The sequence below is a fragment of the Drosophila biarmipes genome, chromosome 2R, assembly GCF_025231255.1.
Source record: "Drosophila biarmipes strain raj3 chromosome 2R, RU_DBia_V1.1, whole genome shotgun sequence".
In the NCBI taxonomy this organism is placed as follows: domain Eukaryota; kingdom Metazoa; phylum Arthropoda; class Insecta; order Diptera; family Drosophilidae; genus Drosophila; species Drosophila biarmipes.
In genome coordinates, this window is record NC_066615.1 from 6,264,457 (window position 1) to 6,270,456 (window position 6,000).

Sequence of the window (6,000 nt, forward strand, 5' to 3'; positions counted from 1 at the left end):
ATATGTTATATCATATTCTTATATCGTACTTAGCAGACATAATTTTTCCCTTAAATAAAAATAATAATATGAAATAGAAAAAAATTTAAGGGTTTTCTTAAATTTAAAAGAGCTAACGCACAACATGTTCAGATAAATTAAAGCCTTTAATATGTGTAACTTTTTTTCCGAGGCAAATCCTTATTATTCCGATTTCTCCCAGTGTACCTATGAACACATCCCAAGCTCAGACAGGGACAAATGCAAATGCCCGAAATGATCGTCTTTGGCCGCGAACCCAGCTAAACGGAAGTCAAACACGGGTCGAGTGAAGAGGTGGACGGAGGGGATGGCAGGGGATGCACCCGCATTGCAGCTGCCTCTGTGTGCCCCGTGGGCGTGGCACACGCCCAACTATCCAACAAACTGAGCCGGACTGAATTGAGCTGAACTCACTCACGCTTCGCTGGCGATTTGCGCACTTAACAGACATCCATTTATAATCGCCGGCCAGCCGTGCGGACAGCCACCATCCTCCGCGACCCTATACACGGTGTACGTATAAATGGATGGATGTCCGATAGGAATGGGACCCACACCCAAGACGGAGTGCGTAGTACATTATAATGAAATTATGCATACAAAACATCGCTCATATATCAAGCGAGAGCTCGACGACTGCGGCGGCCAAGTGACGCCGCGTATTAAAATAATGACTTAATTTCGTTGAGAGGCCCTCAGCGGAGAGCCCTGCACACATTCCTGTCACTTTCCGAGTGCCCCACCGCTCCCCGGATCATAACATAAGCCATATGTAGGCACAGCCACACCACCCCCGACTGGCCAACAGTTGCATTCGACTTGGCGCGTTAATTGCCAGTTGGCTGTCCAGCTAAGCGGCCGGTCAGGGACGTTTGGACATGGAGCAGAGGCCTTATCGGCAAACATATTTCGATATTATGCACGACAATTGGGCGCGGAGAATGGCGCATAATCTGCTGCAAATGCGGCGGGAATGGGCCGGCTGACAGATGGATTGCCAGATTGCGGGACCTAAGCCGCCAGTCGGAGAAAGGTCACGTCAAGTGACCTGGATTCAAGAGTACACTCGTGATGGTTTATTCGATAACGAAATCTGGAGCGTTTAGATGGCTCAACTTAATAGGATGGTATGGCTCATTTACTAGAAAAGAGGAATGTTTTTGATTTTTCAGTTAATAATTCTAAAAGGTTCTTTTGGAAAAAATCTATGAGTTCTGTAAAATTACAGTCCCATCTTTAGTTCGCAGATAAATATTAAGGTGTAACCGATAAGTGCGTTTATCTTGGAATGCTTAAGATTTTTTTCGGTGAGTCTGAGGGAGATTTAGTTTTATTTATAGGACAAATATTTTACATTTTAAACAAAATGTATTTTTAAAAGGCATATGAGGTACATTTATAAATGGGTGCAATAGATGGCCCATGAAGTGTTTGATACCCTAAAGGTAATAATTACAGTAATTCCTTAGTGGCTATACCGATTTCCATAACTTTTTTTATTGACATTTATTGAATATAGCGATAATCGATTAGGTAGCCCAGAAACCCATGCAGCTGGGTGACTGAAATCAACAGACCTGTAATCAGAATTCGTTAACCTTTCCGACGTTCTTTGGAGGCAACCTGAGTGGCCTGCCCACGCTGGGACTGGGGCTGGGGTCAACACATCTTCCAGTCGAGCAGTTGTCACTTTTGGTATGCTTGACCCATTTCATCATCTCCATTCAGCGTGGTCATTGTCGCTCTCCTCGTCGCCGGAGTCCATCCACTCGGGCCTGTCCGCATCATTTTCCACCGCCTGGCATTGTGAGCCGAGCTTCGGCTTTGGTCTCCGCTCCGGCACACTCAACTGACAGCTGTCATAATTAATTTTGACTCTCTGCGGTAATTAAATATTTTCGTGCAGGTTCTTCGAGTGCCAGACAATGGTCGGCAGGTCGTCGGGTGGTCGTCGCCGGCCACCGTTTTGAATTTCAGGCCAGTGCCAGCTCTGATTAGCCCTTTCAAGTGTTGCCTGATGGAGGAACTGGGCTGAGGCCGGGAGCTGGGAGCCTCATTACCGGCCCGGCTTATCGGCAACAATTCAATAATCACCCAGAAACCAGACCAGCAGAAGCCCCAGCCCAAAGCCCCATCCAGTGCGAAGCCCGGCCATCAGTCAAAGGTGCTTAGAACCAAATTGGAATTGCCGACGAGCGTCCGTTTGCGGCAACTTTTTCTTTGCCAGCCCACAAAGTGGGTTTTACTAAAGACCCCCACCCGGAAAGGAGTGAGTTGGCCAACATCAGCTAACCGCATTGCATTGTTTCGGGGGGTAAGCTATGGTGTGGTACAGAGGGTATGGTAAGGTATGGTGTGGTGTGGGATGGTATGGCCATATGCACGCGGCCGGAAACGACCTTGGCACGTTATCGTCGAGTTTTCATCACTTTCATATTCATACAGTTTTCGGACCTGCCCAGGACTCCGGTGCTCAGGCATGCATGCCACCTCGGAAAGGGGGAGGAGGTGCTGAGTTTCGGACGTTGCGGGCCAAACCACGGGTATCTGTGTCAGGGAATCTCGACTTGCCACCCACACACTCCTACGAGCTTCTTTGTTAGCCAGAGCACTTTTAATGGGAGAGAAAGCCGTAACCTTCTCCAAAGTCTGCTCGAATTTCATATTTTTCGTTGTGACAGGCCAAGCCAGTCGAGAAGGTGCCAAGCAATTGACGGCTAAGCGAGGCCAAGCGGTAACAGGATACTTTCGAGCTGGCCACAAATGAATTCAGCATTTTAGAACCTGCTTCCCCCGGACGGAAGTACCGAGAACAGAGTGCAAAAAGGCCGGCCCCACTAGCGACGAACACAATTCAAATAAGTGGTTCAACTAGGCCACAATTAAAATGCCATTAATTTTTGGTACTCGCCCAGAAGCGTGTATTACCATTTTGGGGTTTCTGGACGAACAAACCTCATTTTCCTGTTGCCAAGTCGGGCGTAGTTGGTAGCCAAGCACCTGCCCCCGCCGGGGCAGCCGGGATACCTGTAGCTCACGGCTGTTACTCCTAACTGCCGCACGTTAGGCAAACAGTTATTGTGCTCGGTACGCACTAGTTGGCCATTAGACTGACACTGACTGGCAGTCCGGGAGGGGAGAGGCGGTGGCGGAGGGGCCACAACTTGTCATTAGACAAATTCAATTTTATGCCGGGACAACAACCAGCCAAACAGCCAACTGGCGACCACAACATTTTTCGGTGGGTGCTGCCATACAAATTCTATTTAATTTTCCCAGTCTCCCGCTCCCTTCGCAACCCCTTCTCCGGCGAAGGACTCCGAGCTCCTCCTAATGTGCACATTGGCACGTTCGCTTTGTTGACACAACTGTACAACGCGTTCTGCCAGAGGGGGGACTGGGGTACGAGTTCGGGCACGGTGAAGTTTATTTCGAGTGGAATCGCCGCTTTGCCATATCTCAAAGGACATTACAATGCAGATAGACCCGGGCAACTGAGTGACTGGAACGGCGTTCGGGCGTTCGGAGCACTACCGAGATGGAGATAGAAGTGCCGGCCGCAGCCATATGAGTGGGTTTGGGACCCGAAATACAGTGGGCCCAGCAGGGTTACACAAACGGCCCTTCCAAGAAGCAGTAACAAATCGAGGGTACACGCCATACTGATTTTAGTTAGTTAAACTAAAAGGAAATTAAACAGTATTAAAGAAATATAAAATATGGTTCGAATTAAAAATATTTGTATTACTTTATTTCGTAACTAACATTGGGAATTAGGATTAGGTTGGAAACATACAACACAAATTTCATCATTTTAACCACTTGTTTTATGTTAGTGATTTATCTAACTCGACGCTACCAGGAACTTGACTATATAATTTATCACCATTTAATAGAGAGTGTTAAGAACCTGGAATTCGCAAACATGTAAGCAACGGTCCACCTTTTAATTAGCTTCACTTTTCCCTTGCTTGAACTGCATTGTCTTATCAGGGAAATTGCACATCCAGCTCCACTGTGCGGCCTGTCAAGGCGCGAGTGTTGCTCCAGCTGACGGCTGCCTTACTGTCTGAATGTCTGAATGCCTGGCTGCCTGGATGGCTGACTGCTGCGGCAACGGGTGGCGTCCTCTTTGGTTCAGTTAGTGGCATTGTCACGACTTCTTAATGTCATTTTATCAAAGGCGAGTCGCGAGGACCGGGACCGAGGACCCTGGCTCCAGGACCCCAGGACCCACACACACCCACTCACACCCACTAACACCCACACAAACCCACAGGACACACAACACACAGCACACGTGTAAGGCAGCCGCACAACGCCGCGTATACGTGATGGGGTTATTATTGCTGCCGCTGTCATTGTGCGTAGTTGTTGCCGCCGCTGTGTGTGTTCGATATGTTTATATTTGTTGCGCGGTTTTGCGTGTCCTTTTTACATGGGAGCAGCGTTTACACTACCAACACAGGCGCAGGGACACGCACACAGACACATTATTACGACTTCATAATGTGAGTGTGTCGCGTGTGTGTGATAAGCGTGTGTTCGTATCAAACGACATTTGGCGAAAATTTTATGGCGTATACCCAAAAATTGCCGAGGCCCTCGAACCTCAACCACCTTTTCCCAGACCATGTCATCCCTTCCCATTTGGTGTATCTTCTTTTTATTATGCGATTTGTTCAACTTCATTTATTGCAAACACACTCGCACCGCCACAGACACAGGTACAGATACAGACGCAGACGCAGACACAGACGGACAGAGGCTGATGTGAACTGGTATTGGTGTATTTAAAATTTTATGGCAAACATTTTTATGCGCAATCGATCGAAAGGTTTCATTACGTTTTAATGAAACGGCCCAGGACTCGGCTTGACTTTCGTTCCAGAAGAGGTTTGCCAAATTGCCAGGTAAAAGCCGAAAGTTGGGGACACATAAGGGCAGCCGAATGGGGTTTCGGCGACCTGTTTGTCGCTCAATTTGCGTAAGTTTATTTCGACCCCCGCTTATTTGAAATTTAAATGCGCCGGTGCTCCGAGGTGGCCGTACAAAGCCGGGGCACACATTTCGCACGGCTCTGACAAGTGACACTTTAATATAACCGGGCAGCAGCGCCGGCGAAGCCTTGACATGCCATTCAAGCTGAGATACTTTGCCATCTCCCGAATGCACTTAAACATTTAGTAAATGCACCATAGAAAAATCACTTTGCGTGGCACAAATTTTATATACCGCTGTAAGTGTGCACGTCACACATGCAAGTGACACACATTTTATGTGCGGGCTCTCTGCTCCTCCGCCATATACTCGCACGTATCCATATATGCGGACCTATATGAATTTATGCTATTGCCAACGACTGCCAATTCGCATAAATGTCACGTACGTCAGTTTGTCATTTGCGTAAAGGAGGTCCTGTTCGGTTCAGTTTGGCTTCGGTTCGGCTGGCCCTGCCCTCCTCAGGACCCCCGCTGCAATTTGACTGACTGCACAAGAGAGCTCTGGATCCGAAAAAGCGGAGAAAAAACCTGGCTGCCGAACGACAGCCGCAATTCCATGTCTCATATCTTATACATATGAATAACGCATACGCACTGTGTGCCGGCAAAAGTTTTCAAAGAGTTCAAATTGCTGGCATGCGTCGTATATGTGCACAGGCGACTAATTAAAATTTTATGACGCCCCCATGGCAGTGTTGTGTGCGTGGGAAAATTCATAACAATTTTGGCAAAACGCTCTCGAGCTATTTAAATGTTAAATGAGCACCGATTTTTGGACAGCCCCTGACAATTTGGCTACTTAAAAAATGTAAAGCGCAGGGGCTTCATTGTCTCACTTAGCCCGCAAGATTGCTCCCGTCGGTTATTTTATTTATCAAATTTCAAAGTTCATTACACTTTTCGCTTCCCTGGCATCGGCTTAGCCTTGTCGATGGCAGACATTAAGCCGCTGATAAACGGCAGTGTCTCCGCTTCA